The sequence below is a fragment of the Empidonax traillii genome, unplaced genomic scaffold (assembly GCF_003031625.1).
Source record: "Empidonax traillii isolate 1590-97213 ecotype Southwest subspecies unplaced genomic scaffold, ASM303162v1 scaffold869:size279042, whole genome shotgun sequence".
Taxonomy (NCBI): Eukaryota; Metazoa; Chordata; class Aves; order Passeriformes; family Tyrannidae; genus Empidonax; species Empidonax traillii.
In genome coordinates, this window is record NW_020956062.1 from 109,241 (window position 1) to 124,637 (window position 15,397).

Below are 15,397 nucleotides of genomic sequence, written 5' to 3' on the forward strand. Positions count from 1 at the left end.
GAGCTTGGTTTCACCTGGACACAATCCGTGTGCCTGCAACACTTACCTGTCTGGTAGGGCATCCCTCCTCAACACAGCACAAGTGAGCCTCCTTCAAAGCAAAGCCAAAATAGCCCAACGCTTGTTTTTCTTCCCCCATCTGACACAGGACTGCAGCTCCTCAGGCATGGGGAGGAGGGGGAGCAAAATAATACTTTGAAGAAAAAAAAAAATTAAATAAATACTATTACTCTGTAGGCAAAGCTAATCCCATCACACGTTTTCTTTCCAACAGAAGCATGACAGAGCGAGTCCCACTGGGTTCTGATCACAACTAAACAGGACGAGGGGGTTTTCAGCTCCCTTCTGCCAACAACAGCTCAACGAGCAGCAAGGCCTCACCTCCTACAATCATTTAACTCAACGCCAAAACCACCCTGGTGCTCTACCCCAGCTCCTCCAAGCCAGCCCGAGCCTCAGGATGGCCTTGCAAGGAAATAGGATTACTTTGGCCTGGAGGAAAAAAAGAAACCACAACATGAAGGTCACCCATAAAATCATTACACAGATCCCTCTTCCCCGGCTCTTCGAGTTAGGAAAAAAAAAAAAAAAAACCAAACCAAAAGAAAAGCAACCTTTCTCAAAGCCCTCAACCTGAAAGTAGAAGCACAAAAAGATATGTACATTAATGCCATATACCTCCGTCAATTTTTTTCCTCGTGTCTTTAGAGCAGTTGTTTACTGCAGCCAACTGCAGAGAAATTACAGTAGCTTAACTCTCCAACTCCCTCTAAAGGATTAATCTTCCAGTGAGCATGCTCATGAGGGAGCTTTTTCAGCAGTTGCATCCATTTCATGAGTGAGGGCTGCTGCAGACATGAGGAAATGCCATTTCAGGGCTCCGGGCAGAGCTCAGAGCCCCCAAACCAAGGGCAAAAACCCCCTTCCCAGCGCTCCACAAAGGGTCTGTGCCCAACCCTCCACCTCCAACGGATCCCACGTTCCTGTGCCCTTTGCAGGAAGGAGGGGGGGTGGTGGTTTCCCTGCGACACACACGTCTGAAATGTCTGACCTTGGCTTTTCTCTACGAGCTGGTGGACAGTTCACCCACACCGAATCTGAAGGCAAAAAATAGTTTCTTCTCACTGGCAGATTTTCCTTTTTTGCATCATTTCTTGGCTCGTCTTTGCTTTTCAAGAAGAAAATCAGGAGGATAGTTTGGGGTGTGGGGACAGGGGGAGGGGAGGGGGGAACATTCGAATCAAAAGGAACAGCTTTAAAAATCTAGTTCTCAACTCAGCATCACAGTTGATAACAGATCCTGAGACACATTTAACTCCACAGATTAAGGACCCATGCAAATGAGGATTTGCTGGTAGACAACAAATCCAGTATCTAAACAAGGCTGTTCAAGTAATCTTGTCCATTCTCTAGACCACTGTAGATTAAACTGCTCTATTTGAGGTATTTCTCCCTCATCCCAAACGATGAACCTCGAATCAGAGCTTTCCTGAGGAAAACAAAGCTCCAGAATTAAGGACAAATGCACTGTAGAAACAGTTTCTTCCATTTTCATCTTCTCATATTTCAGGGTTCTGCCCTTCCCCTTCCCATTTATCTGTTTTATGTCCTGTTGCTTAATTGCTCTTTGTAGCTGAAAGAGATCCAAGCCTCCCCCTCCCCCCAAAGGCTCTTATTTCAAGTTTTAAACCCAGCTTGAGTCTAGGACGTGTAGAGACCAGACTGCAACCCCTGATCCTGGGGAAAACCCGGAGGGGGCTGCAGCCCAAGGTGTGAGATTGCTTGACAACCCCAGACCCAGCGCTGAGCTTCACCCCAACCACCTGAACAGTTCTTTATTTTCTGAAAAGCCTTGGATGCCATGAGGCCCCTTTTATGTTTGAAGCCCCTACACATGAATCCACCAAGAGGCAGGATGTCAGGATAGTGTTAAAGAAGGGCTATGGCTGCGTTTGACAATGAACGCTCACCATGGCGACAGTCTCAGTAAGGAACCTACGGTGACACTGGATATTTTACTCTGTTGTCACCTAAAGAGAAGCACCCACAGAAAGGGAAACTCTGTTTACCACGCATTAAAATAGATGCTTTGTTTTATTTAGAAAGCATCCAAACTGGTTGGTTTGGATGTGTCAGAGCAGGGGCTGCTCAGCCACCCCTCCCTGCTGGGTCCTTCGGGGACCTGATGACTGATGAGTGCACTCATCCCGCCCTCCCCACCGTGGATCTCAGGTGCTGCTCAGGCTGCTCCAGCTTCTCCAGCACGGGATCTGACCCTGAAAATCCTTCCAAAGAAAAACCCCAGCCTTCCAAGCAGGCAGATGTGAAAGAGGCCCAGCGCAGGAAGATCCTGTCCTGCACTTCCTCCTCCATCGCAGCGCTGAACCCACGCGGGGAAGGTGGGATATCAGATACGGAGTTACCCTGACCTGTCATTCCCAATCTGGAAACCAGTCATACTCCCTGAGAGTTTAGACTTTGAAGATTGACTGCTATTGATTCTCCTGCAAGCAAACAGCCCGAGCTGGCAATCAGTCAATAATAAGCAATTACTCGACAGCCTCTTATCTGCAGATGCCAGCCCAGACAGCTCGATTCAGAGAGGCACCGGGTCAGTAAATCAAAGCTGTTCTCAAATTTTAAAATATCACCATTTAAAAAACCCACCCAGCCTTCAAACTGGCTGGAAGAGCAGCCAGGTCAGAGGGATTCCTGCAGAACAGTGTGGTGGCTATCACTAATTTACAGAGCAGCAGATATTATGTGATGTGCTGAAATCCACCCCGAAGCTCCTCACCTGACAGGAGCAGCATGAGTTGCAGCTGGATGGAGATGATGAGAGAGAGAGAGAAGAGGAAGAAAAACCTCTCTCCTTCAAAGAATGACTTGTAAGGAAGAAGCAGAGCAGGGCAGACTTCCCAAAACACTCGCCATTCCCAGCTGGCTCCCTGGACCCACCTCACTGCTCACCAGGAGCAGAGGAGAGAATCAGCCTTGCCAAAACTCATGGAGGCATTTCATGGGAGCCAGTGCAGACTCCATTTACAGACTCATTTATATGAAAAGAGATAACACTGGCCTATATAATTTGCAGGAGACCACTGGAATGCAAGCCCAGTGCAATGGCAACCTTAACCTTCTCTCTCTCTCATTGCAATGCCAATGGCAACTTTCTATCTAGTACTTCAGACTTTAGAAGCTTTGGAGCCTTCACTGTTTATCCACAGGTTCTTGCACAGGTCATGGAAACAGTCTAAAAGAACAGCAATGCTTTAATAACTCTGCTTAGACTGAGCATCTCCAATCACACTGGCTTGGAAAAACAAGAATTTGGAGCCCAATATCTAAATAAAGAAGGGTGACCCACTGGAAGCAGCATCAATCCCAGAGCTGGTACTCCCTCTTCATATTCCATTTGCCACAAAACTCAGAGCACATTCTAAGTGTCCTCAGCCTTGAGCACCTTTCGGAGGCCTCGGAGGGAAGGTTGGGTGAAAGGCAGCAGATAATGGATTACTTTAATTTTACTTGCCAGCTGGGTCAGGCTTCTTGAGGAGGAGGAGCCTCCTGAGGTTTTCCCCTCCAGCTACACGTGGTGCATTCAGGTCTTTGTTCAGCAGTGGCTGGGACAGCAGGAAACTGTGGGAAGTTATGCCCAAAATCTGAACAGGATTTCTTCTCCTCTTGCCCCCAGAGCAGATACAGGTGGCTTTCACACCGTCAGTCTGATCTGCAGCACCGTGGCAGGGCATGGAAGAGCACTCAGGAGAAAGAAAAGAAGTGTAAATGCCTCTTCCTGCATCTCTCTCACCATTTATAGCAAAGCCACAGAATGCCAGAGCAGCTGACAGGATCCCACAAGCCACACTGCAGAGCAGCACTGGGCTCCTCAGTTTTGCAGCCTACCAGAACTTCTCTCAAACAATACCTGCAATCTTCTGGTATAAAACACAGACCCTTCTCCTTCCCCTTCCAAGGAGCAGATGGAGAGCAGGTCAGTGCAAGCATGCTGTGTAAGGGCAGTGGGAACACGGCTCTGAAGAGGAGCCTGCAAAGCTGCTGGAGTTGCTGAGCACAGAAAATGTTATTTATTTCCTCCCATGCTGCCTGCCATGGGCTTGCCCTGCCTGGGTGCACAGCCCCACTGCAACCTGTGCTGTCACACTCCACAAAGGGAAAACAACACAGCAACCTTACAAACCACAAACCTGGCAGCAACACACGACTGCCTCTCACCTTTCAGGATAAAAACAATGCCAGCTGCAAGACAACAAGAAGATATCACAACCTGCCATTCATCCTCCCCATCTCAAGGCACAGCCATTTCATACAAAAGCTGGAGATCACCTGTCGTGCTCTGCGTCCTTCTCTCAAATGCAGCATTGTGTCAGCACCAGGATCCCGCTGCTTTGGGGCTGAAAGTGTTGCTAGAGCAACAAAAATGCTCGAAACTAGAGCAGAGAACAAAAGGACTCCAAGGCCCCACCGAGGATGTGATCAAGGAGACAGCAAGAATGTAAAATGGGACCAAGAGACCTCCCTGAGAGCGGGGAAACCGCCATCTCCAATCCTTTTGGTGGGCAGAATGATAATTTAGCAAGTAGATCATCTCAGTAAGAAACTGCAGCAGCTGAGCCCCAGGTCTGCTTCTCATCAGGAGCCCCATGACTGAGCAGGGCATTGCTCTCCTCCACAATCCATCATTTCATGCCCAGCACACACCTGACATCGAGCGCAGAGAGGCAGGAATTAGGGACAGACCTTTCTGCAAGGGCACAGCAAATCCCTGCTTGCATGGCCAGCAGGTTGCCTTTGCAGCAGGAGCCGTGGGCAGAGTTCCTCTCCCTGGACAAATCCGATTTAGGTAAAATTGCAGAACTTCTGCTGGGCTGGGCATCCACGTGGGATCCCACTGCACCTTGCAGGGTTATCAGAGCAGCTCTTGTGGTTGCAAGGAGCGTGGATTTAGAAAATAATCCTCAAAGCAGACTGATTCAGGGACCTCCCTTCGTCCCTTCTGGCACCTTCAGCTCGGAGACAACACCAAAGATGTGTGGGCAGTGCCCTCAGTGGAATTGTCACCCACTGGAGCTGGGGAGGGGCCAGACAGCAAACACCAGTGATCACAACCCACTGCCAAAATCAATCCATGGAGCTCTGTGGTTGCTGGAGCACCATCCCCACCCTGGAGAACTTCGGAAGAGCTCAGAATATCTCATAACTCACACACACATGGGTTTGTTTTGCCCTGCACTGGTCACAAAGATCTGATAACTCTGATTTGTCTCTCAAGATTAAGGAACATTTTCAGGGATCCTTTTTCATGTAACAAAAACTGTCCCCCCCTGCACCTGGTCTTTCTGTTACCTCCACCAGTGGCTTTAACCTTGGGTTAGCTCTTCCAACAACTTCCAGAAGGCTCTGAGAGAAAAGTGAGCCCCTTGCAGGAGTCACATTTGCTACGCAGACATTTCCACCTTCCTGGCACAGGATTACAAACCACTCAGACAAATTGAGCAGCAGGATCGGAGGGGAAGACCTGGGGGTGTCTGATTTGAAGTATGAAAGCCCAAAAAAAAAATAGTTTGGGTTTTTTTTTGGTTTTTTTTTTAAGCTTAGGGAAATGCTTTAGTGAAGCTGATGAAGACAAAAATTCTCAGGGTGGTTTCTGAAAATGAGTAGCTGGCTAACAAGGATAGGTAAGGTAAGGCTCCAAACTGGGCTCAGAGCTGGCCTCAGCCCCTTGGAATCACCTGCACAGGTTACAGACCAAGCAGTGAAGAGGATGAGCAGTGTTTATCCCCGCTCTGGATTAAAATTCAAAGGTGGAGAAGTCACATGAGCTGCTGAGGATTCCAGCACCGAGAGGCTCTGGGAACAGATGGCCAAGCCCTGCGTGCTCAGCCCTGCCGGAATGCACAGGGAGACTCCAGACCTCAGGAAAACTGAAGGCTTTTGCTGCAACTTGATCCTGACAGCACGTGACTGTGCCTGTGACCTTCCAAACCAGCCCAGTATCAATGCTCAGATGCCTCCTCTGTGCCTGCTCACAGCTCTGGGAGAATCATTATCCCCCACCGTGCCCTGAGCCTTCCTCTGCTTTGCCCAACAATGTCCCTTTCCCAGCGGGAAATGGTCCAGCCTCACCTCAGCTGGCATCTACAGCCCAGCTTTGCAATTCCAAAATAGCTTGTTCCCCATTTGATCCATCAAAACAAAAAAAAAACCACGGAGAAATATAAGAACTGCAATCACGTGGAATGGCAAACGCTGGAATTGTACAATGCGAAAAAGTAAATTAACCCAAGGATCTGAAGGCTGATCTAGCCACAAATTTTGCATCTTTATAGCCATCCTTGATAAAAGCACCTTTACACATGATAGTTCTGTTGAGACTATTCAAAGTTAGGCCAACAGAAGTGCTCTCCAACCCAAGGGGCTTTGGTCACCCCACTTGTGTGATGTGCAGCAGCCTAAACCTGCTGATACCAACACAGCTGTGACCAGTGTCATCACACAGAGAGGTCCAGTCTGGAAATCATCAGTACACAAACACAGTCTTAATTAACAGCCACTGCTTTCAACATGCAAAGCCATTGTCAGTGCTTATTTCTACAGCTCCAGTGGCTCATGGATGAAAAGCTGATGGTAACACTTGCCCCATCTCCTGCTCCCTGGCTTCACTGATCTGCTGGGGAGGGCTGGGAAGAGCCCAGCTCTGCAGCAGCCCATCCAAAGGGGTCTGTATGCCATGGAAGCAGCTCATTCCACTCAGGAGGGCTTATTTTGTCGTCACTGCACCCACACTCAACCCACAGCAGCCACCCACGAGGCACATTCCTAGATGGAGCCACGGCTCACACCTACCCACACACCCAGGCTGGGATGCACAGCCCTGTTCCCAACAACTGAGCCAGCAGCTCTCCCTGTGATGCTGAACGCTCTGGAATATCAGGGATTATTACTGGGATGTGTTCATGTTTGCAAGATCCAAACCCACCTGTCTGGCTGTGGTGGGTGATTCCAGAGCAGGGCACTCAGCACCACAGCCGTGCTGTTGTTCCTCCTGATTTGGGTCTGCTCATTCCCCCATCCACTTGTGTTCCTAGAAACAATCCCATGCCACAGGTGGATCCCTCAGCACACCCCTGGGGGGCTGCCAGGGCAGGAAAGGGTTTTTAATCTCATTTTGGGCACAAAATCCCCGGAGAAGCTGCTGCCTGTCACATTCAGCAGCTCAGGGGGATCTAGCAGAAAAGATAAGAGGTGTTAACTGCCCCTCCCAGATGCTGCCCAGCCCAGAAGGCAGGGATGTGATACACCCTCCTCCTGACAGGGAGAGACAGATGTGCTCAGTGCCCCAGCACAGCTGGGGAGCTCAGGGGAGCAGACCCAGCCCCCAGATAGTGGCAGTGGCTGTGGGGAGATCAGCTCTGCAACCAAACTCGGGAAAGCAGCCCCTGAATTCACGTGGAGAGGGACAAAAATCCTGATTCAAGGACTCCTGGAGAAAGAAATGGACCAGCTGATTCACTGTGGTCCCTTCCAACCTGACCAATTCCGGGATTCTGTGATTACTCATATCCTTGGGAATTCACTTGCAGAGGTGGGCTGTGTCCATCAGTCCCCACACAACAACGGAAATACAATCTGTTGAGGCACACTGGCTGAAAATCCAAGGAACAAGGTCTGGCAGAGGCAGGAAATGCTTTCTTTCCTCCTGCCTTTCCTCCTTGGGTGATGACACACAGGGATATTTCCAGTTAGCACAGCTCTTGGCCCACATTGGCCCCAAACCTTCACACAGCTCCGATAACACAGTGAAAAAAACAACCCTGCTTGATTTTCCTTCCATGCAATTTAACTTCTAGCACTCAGTATAACACACTCCTTCCCACTCTTGTGCCCAGAGCCAAACACAGCTGATCTGCTGGAGAGGGAGGGTGAAGTTGGATTGAAGATCTGCCTTGAACTCCTGATTGCAGCCCACATTGGAGTGGATCCCACCCAGGCTGAGCAAGAGCCTGCAACCACATGGGTTTGTCATGCAGGGAATAAAAGGGAGCATTGAGAATTCATGCCTAAATATTAAGATCTTTTTCTCATTCAACCACAGCAACAAAAAAAAAAAAAATTAAAATAATAAACCAGCCTAATCAATCAAAAGGTCAGAGTTTTTCCCAGGGTTTCTGCAAGGTCAGATGCAGCCACAGCCAGGCCGTGGCCAGGAGGATTCTGCACTGGGACACAGCCCATGGCAGGGGATGCTGGTGGGGTGATCCAACCCTTTTAATCCTCTCCCTGCTCTCCTCCACTCCCCTGCCCTGTGGAACCAGGCCTGAACCTCCAGCTGCAACTGCTGAGCTCTTGCAAAACCACGCTGAAGAGAACAAAACAAAACAAAAATGAAAGGACACTTAGGTGACACTTCCCATTTTGCTTTAGAAAAGTCCTTGACAGGTTGTCAAAGGGGATTTGTTTATTAGAAGTGGGTTTTTCCCAGCCAGGAGCACAGAATGTCTGTACAGTAGATGCCATAATTGCACAGGTTTGTTAGTAATTGCCTCGGCTGGAACAGGATGCATTAGCCTAATTTAGGAGTGGAATAAGAATGTATGAAAGATCACAGATCCCATTTTCAAGGTGAAGTCTGATGCTGCTATCACAAGTCCAAAGGAGAGGTGCTGGACATTCAGAGTCACACTGGCTTTGATCACAAATAGTTCATATGTCACAAAGTGCTTCCAGAAGAAGTTTTCTATTCCCTTCAGCAGGCCTAGCCGTGGTCTCAAAGAATGAGGCCAGAAATCAGAGTATATAAAATAATGAACATTATGTAACTCACCATCTCTTCCTCAGGGAGGATAATCTGCACATTTAAAAACTGACATTTGGCATTTCTTCAACACTCCCAGTTAAAAAGGCTTCTAATACCAAGCTGGGCCTTAGAACTTTGTAAAAATATTACCTCTTGTTTTACAGAGGGGAAAAGCACCACAGGCAGCAAAACACTAATCAGCCTTGCCTGGACACTGCTTTAAGTTCTTTTGTTTAAGCTGCTGACTGCCCAATGGCCTGGGTACCCTGCTCTCACTGCAGCTGATGGCAAACCCCTCCTTGATTTCTGTGGGGTTGGATCAGGTCCCAAAACTCTTTTTAATATAATACTTCAGTCTGTGTAATCTTCTGTCTTATGGAGGGTCAACGCTGCAAACTCTCCTTGCACTGAAGTTCCTGTTATCTGTCTGCACCAATTCTGCACAGAGGGCATTTCCTCAGCCCTCTGCTCACACAGCCCCACATCCAGCAGATGTGAAACCAGGCAGTTGCTCGGCAAGAGGGGAAAAAAAGAAAAGAAAACCCCAAGATATACCTTTCTTCAACACTCCCAGTCAGTTTTTCCAAGACTCTCATTTCGCACATGGCTCAACACACACTCCAGACACCCTGGGACACAAGCAGGTTACGTTCTGTGCTTGCAAAGCACCATCCACACTTACAGGGCAATAAAAATTAGTTTAATTAATAATATACATCAGCAAGAGAAATGTTAATGAGCAGCCAGCGGGGGAGAAAAGGCCTGTTGTCTGATCTCCTTGCGTGGACTGCTTGCTTTGGCAGAGATCAGCAACTGCATCAGCATCACCATCGAGGGCAGGGAGGGCTCTGACTCATCAGGGACACACGCAGCAACCATTTACATCCCTCTTTAAAAGCAGACACTGTTGCAATCAGGAGTTACTCTTGGCAGCTCCCCACCAGCTTCCACTTGTGGAGTTTTGGTCATTTATTTAAAGAAGAATTTCGAGTATCCCTGGGCATCCAGTGTATAAACACACACTGCCACGGGGCCTCCTCCATCAGCCCTTTGGCCACGTCTGCAGATTCTACTTGAGCCACATCAGCTCCGAGGTCACAAACACGTTGAGGGGGACAACATCAAAACTACTCCCTGCTCCTGGGAGATCCCTGGGAATATCCAACCCCTTTCCTTAGGGTTTGCTGAGCAGAGGCACGGGCACTCACACCGCTGTGCTGAGGCTCCAGCAGACAATGGAAATCCTCCTTCCCAGTGTTTCTCCCCGTTGCAGGAGGTCTTGGCACCCCAGGAGTGCCAGCCCCAGCGCTCCCAGCTCCGAGGCAGCCCAAAAACTGGAGCCCATCCACAGGGCTGTGGGAGGTGGTTTCCCGCAGCCAATGGAGGAGCTGCCGTTCCTGTTCCTCCCTTTCATCGGGAGCGTGGCTGGAAACAAAGGCCCGGTGGAGAAAGGCAAGTTGGCTGGTAAAAGTTCCCAGCACTGGTCAGGCCTCAAACCTGGCAAATCGTGCTCGTGCCTCATCATCTCCCACCCTCCTCCACTGCCGGGATCACACTGGGTCGGTATTTCCACACACGCGTTGGGTGGGGATGGGGATGGGGATGGGGATGGGGATGGGGATGGGGATGGGGAGGATCTGCGTGTCCCGTGGGATGGGGAGGATCTGCGTGTCCCGTGTCACTGCTGGCACAGCCTCGAGCCACGACTTCAGGCCACTCAGCATCTACACAATGTGCACCTTTGCACCGCAAAAAGCAACCCAGCACCTGCAGCAGGAGGGAAAACTCGGGCCTGCTGTCACACAGGGGCAGGAGATAAATGATGTCTGCAAAGCAGCCGCCCTGAGGGTAGTCGGGAGGTTTGAGGAGACATCAAAGCAACAAGGTTTTAATAAAAGCCATACGTGATTAAGACCAATGTGCTGTTATCAAGCTCGGGCTGCACGAGAAAAGGTGCTAAACTCCCCCAAAACACGAGAATACAAACAGATCAGCAGCACGAAGGGGATGTTCTGTCGGGAAGGGACTATAAAACTCCCAAAGAAAACCCAGGAAAAAAAGTGGGGGTTAGGCACAGAGTACACCATGACAGAAACTTGGTCTGAATCTTAAAAAACAAACAAACAACAAAAAAAAACCAAACAAACAAAAAAACCACAAACAAACACATGAGAAACACAACTTGCAGAAGGTGGAAAACAGCGTGGAAATAAAAGACAGAATATGATCCCCCCTCACTGGCCTTTCCCAACGCTGCACACCCGAGGCTGCACTCGCTTCTCACCCTGTGAATTCCCAAACCCAAGGCAGAGGAATCTTCAGCAAACGTGCTCGGAGCACTTTGTTTGCTCGCTGGTGGCATCTCGCCAGTGCAGGGGGATCTTGATTAAAAGACAGCGAGGCTCTTCACCTCACCTCTCCACACACACAAAAGCTACAGGGTCTGCCACTACAGCAAGAGTAAATATTCCATCTCATGACACCTTTAAAGGAACAGTCGTTGTTTCTCCTCAAAGTGTCCTAAAAACCATTAAATATTCCAGACTTCACCTCCAGGCCCCTACAGGACACCTTATAAACAATCACCTTTGTGTAGTAAGAAGGCACTAAAGCACCAGTTTGAAACCACCCCAGTAAGAGCCAAAACCACCCTCCCTAATCCAAGGAACAAAAGGATTTCTGATGTATGGGATTCACGGATCCTTAACATTTAAACCACAGAGCTGATAAAAGCTATTACAAACAACTTTGCAATTAAAAGCACCCAACGTGTAGGTTACCACTTCAGCAGAGGCACTTTCTGCAGAGCCTTCTGGCTGTTGATTTAATCTATCAAATATTAATAATGCTCTTCAATTAATAAAATATTTAGACTCCTGCTTTATACCCTCATAATCTGGAGGGTTATGTGCAGACTGGCAGGCCAACAGGATCCTGCATGGAATCACACAAGCCAGCTCGCAGCCCATTGTTAACGTTTTCACCTCCCAAATACAAACATTCTCTCCCTGAGAGACAAACCCACACTTGACAGGGTGTAAATTTGCTGCCAACCCCTTCTGGATGTAAGAAATGCACCAAACAAAGAAGTTGATTTCTCAGATCCCATGAAATGCAAGTGACTTAAACACCCATCTCCTGTTTAGTGCAGGTCCCAGTGACCTCCAGGTTGGAGGTGCTGCCCCTCCAGCCACCCCAAATCTTTGACTCACAGGGCATGTGGAGCCACTGGAGCCTCCAGCACCTTCCATGAGTCCCTTCCATGTGCCTGAAGCAAAACTCACTCCCAGGGAATGAACTCAAGAGCATCCCAAAAAAACATGGTTTGGGTGACACCCAGGAACCAAGATCATCAAGAGAGGCCAAATTAAACTACAGGGGGAAAAAAAAAAACCGCTAAAAAATATACAGCTGCTCCCACCTGGGCTGAGCTAATGCAGCATCAAACCTGGAGTCAGTCTGGAGGTTGGGCTTGGCTTTGGAATCACAGATTTGGGACATTTGCATTCACTAAACACCAAGGAACACCACGTTTCAATAACTCCCTCCCAATCCTGCAACAGGCATACTTTCAATTCCCAAATCAACAGCTGGATGAAGCATGTAATTTTGAAACCCATTAATCCTTTCTAAGTCTTCCACCATGTGCATGTTTAATTTCCCACTTCTTGAAACAATATTATGGTTTTTGAGTGAAGCAGAGCTTCTGAATGCTCTGGGTCAGCAATATGAAACATCCCCAATTCCCAGTGAAGTTGGATAAAACATTGGGGTAATTTGCCTTCTGGCTTTGAGCCTGGGGGAGAAATTACCTATTAAAACTTCCTCTGAAACTGCAAGGACTAGAAATGTGTGACTGGAAAGGAAGAAGGCAGTTCAGATTCTCAAGAAACCAGGAGCTCATGCTTAGAAATGAAAAGGAGGAGGGAAAAGATGCATTTCATTGCACTCAGGGCTCTACTCAAATGCACCAGCAGATCATGGCCAAGAGTCCCAGGGGGACCAGGGCTCCCTTTTGCAAGTCAACAGGCTCAGATCCTTCTGTCCACATCTGCACTTGAGCTCTAAAATGAATTCAAGAGCTGAAGGAGCACTCTGAACAAGCTCTGACATAACCAAGGCCCAAGCACAGGCTGCTGCAGTTTAGACACCTGGATTGTCATTCCCTCCCTATGGAGGTGCCCGTGCCCTCATTCCATGCTCCCTTCAGCTCCAGGGATGGCTCAGGCCATCGGATTCATCCTGGCTGCCCTCCTTTCTCAGAAGCAACAAGCACCATGTTCCTGCCCTTTTTTAGCCAGGAGAGCAGCAGGGGCAGGCACGTTTGGCTGCAGCATCCCAAGGCTCCTGCACTGCATCCCACCCTTTGCCCCACACCACAGGCAATGAGCCTGTTGTGTCACCTTTGAGCATCACTGATCTCCACTCCCCTCAGCCCCCCACTCTGCTGGGGCTGTGACTGCTGTACAAGCCCATAACCCCCTCCTGGGGCAGGACCTGGCCCAGCTGACCCAGGGGCACAAAATCACCATCATGATTTTTATCCCCGTTCGCACAGTTTTCCATCTCGCTGTAACAAATGGGCTCAGTCAACTCACCCGGCTCTGCTCTGAGTTTATCCATGTCAGCCTGGTTATCTGGCTCTATTATTTACTTCCTCCCCAGCTGCACCACCTGCACGTTTTCCTGCCAGTCCGTGTGCTGGCTCTGCAGGATGATGATCTGTAGGCAAACACCAGCGGACCTGAATTTTCTGCTCTACCACCCACCCGCCTCCCTGTCCTGAACTGACACGGCTCTTTCTCGAGAAGGAGACACTGCAAGGGATGCATTTAATATTTAACAACCCACCTCCACCCCAAAGCCAGCCCCTGCTGCGCACAGATGGCTCAGCCCCACACCAGGTGGACTCACCTGGCTCAGGGGTGTGTCAGGTGAATTATCCTAAAAGTAAACTCGGGCACAACAAGCTGGGAAGGGAAGCAGAGATGGCCAGACAATGGTGGGGATCAGGCTGGGCACGAAGGAAACAGGAATCCTCTTGGAAGAATGTTTCCTCCTTGAAAAGAGGATGTTCTTGATACTTTGCCTGTGCTAGAAAGTTTAAATGAAAAGCAGGAAAGCCTTTCTGTTTTAGAGGCAGTGGTACCACACCGAGCACTTTTACAACACAGGTTAGTCTGGGTTTATGCACTTCCCAGAGCCTGGCAGGCAAACTAAGACAGCAAACACTTCCATTCCCTGCTGGATTCACTTTACCGCTTCAACCAGTCACCAGCCATCACCAGCCGGGTGTTCTTGCCCACACACCAATGGAGGAAGGACTCACAGGACCCATCCCTCATCCTCCTGACCCACACACAGCTGGGTGAGCCTTTTGGTGGTGACCTTTGGCTTCCAGGACAGTCAGGAAGAGGGAAATCTTCAGCAAAACGTGTCTTGAAGTACCCAAACAGAGCCCTTGAACCTCTCACAGTCCTGCACAAAATATAACCCCCTCTCCCCTCCTCCTTTTCTGGGACACAAAGCACAGGTACCAGCACTTGGCCAGGGAAAAGCAAGAGGAACACAACCTCCTGCCACCCACCTCTGGGGCACAGAGGGGAAGAGACAGATCCCAAAGTGCCAGGCAAGATGATAAAGGGCAAGGCATTTCAGATCAGTCCCTCACCATTCCAACATCATGCACATTTGGAAGAGGGATGCTCAGGGTGCTGGTACCTCGCTCTCTCTCAGGGGTGCTCCTGGCCCAGCTGCTCCAAGGTGAGGGATCCAGCTCTGCCTCCCAGCACAGCTCCAGTGGGTTCCCTCCACGGAAGGGCTGTTTGTTTTGCTCCTTGTTGTTGGGGTTTTTGCTGGTAATTGCATCTCTACCAGGGTTTGTGCTGACACAGCGCTGGTGGAGGGGAGAGCAACTGCTTTGCATTCATGGGCAGAGAACTAAGTCGGCAAAACTTCACAAACATGGCCAAGGCTCTGCTTTGGGAAGCAAAAAATAAGCTACCTTGCTCTAAAATCACCTCTAAACTAATAAAGCTATACCCACAGCAAGGGCTTTTATTACTATTTCAGCAAAGAAAAATGAAAAATCATCATCTCCAGCCAGCATAATTATGTTGGAAGAGGGGTTTTTTAAAGTATAAAGCAGGCCTTTGATTTTTGCCTTGACTGACAAAACGTTCTTCAGATGTTCCCTTTAGTCACATCGGCTCTGTCACATCAGCTTAACACAACTGAAGGGCACTTCTAAGGCTTCCTCAAAGCTTCACAACATTCTGTTATTATTTAAAGTTCCTCTACGTGGAAGAACAGGATGAGTTCCCAAAGGGCCTTTACTGGCCCATAGCATGTGAGTATCCATGGGGAAAAAAAAAAAAAAAGTGAAATTTCGCAGCCCTTTGACACAAGGTAAAACTTTGTCCGGGCCAGGGCAGTGTGTGATAAATTCATGTTAACAAAGTAACCCCTGCGGGGAGGCCCCTAATTGGGGAAAGATATAAAGTCTCCTTATGAGGTAACAGAGTATAAGTAGGGGGGGGGGGGAACCTTTCTTTGTACAAAGTCAGAGTTAAAATGTTA

The 15,397-nt window shown here is 49.0% G+C and overlaps 1 protein-coding gene across 2 annotated transcripts in view; it reads right to left on the reverse strand.

The window, feature by feature from the left end:
* Positions 1–15,397, reverse strand: part of EHMT1 (euchromatic histone lysine methyltransferase 1) — a 122,068-nt gene that overhangs the window by 102,232 nt on the left and 4,439 nt on the right. The window contains exon 1 of one of the 2 annotated variants that reach the window (XM_027902397.1): positions 679–761. The exons of the other annotated variant lie outside the window; for it this stretch is intronic. The gene's annotated coding sequence lies outside the window, so the exon portion shown is untranslated. Of the gene's footprint in view, positions 1–678; positions 762–15,397 lie in introns of those variants that run through there. 2 annotated transcript variants of the gene reach the window in all.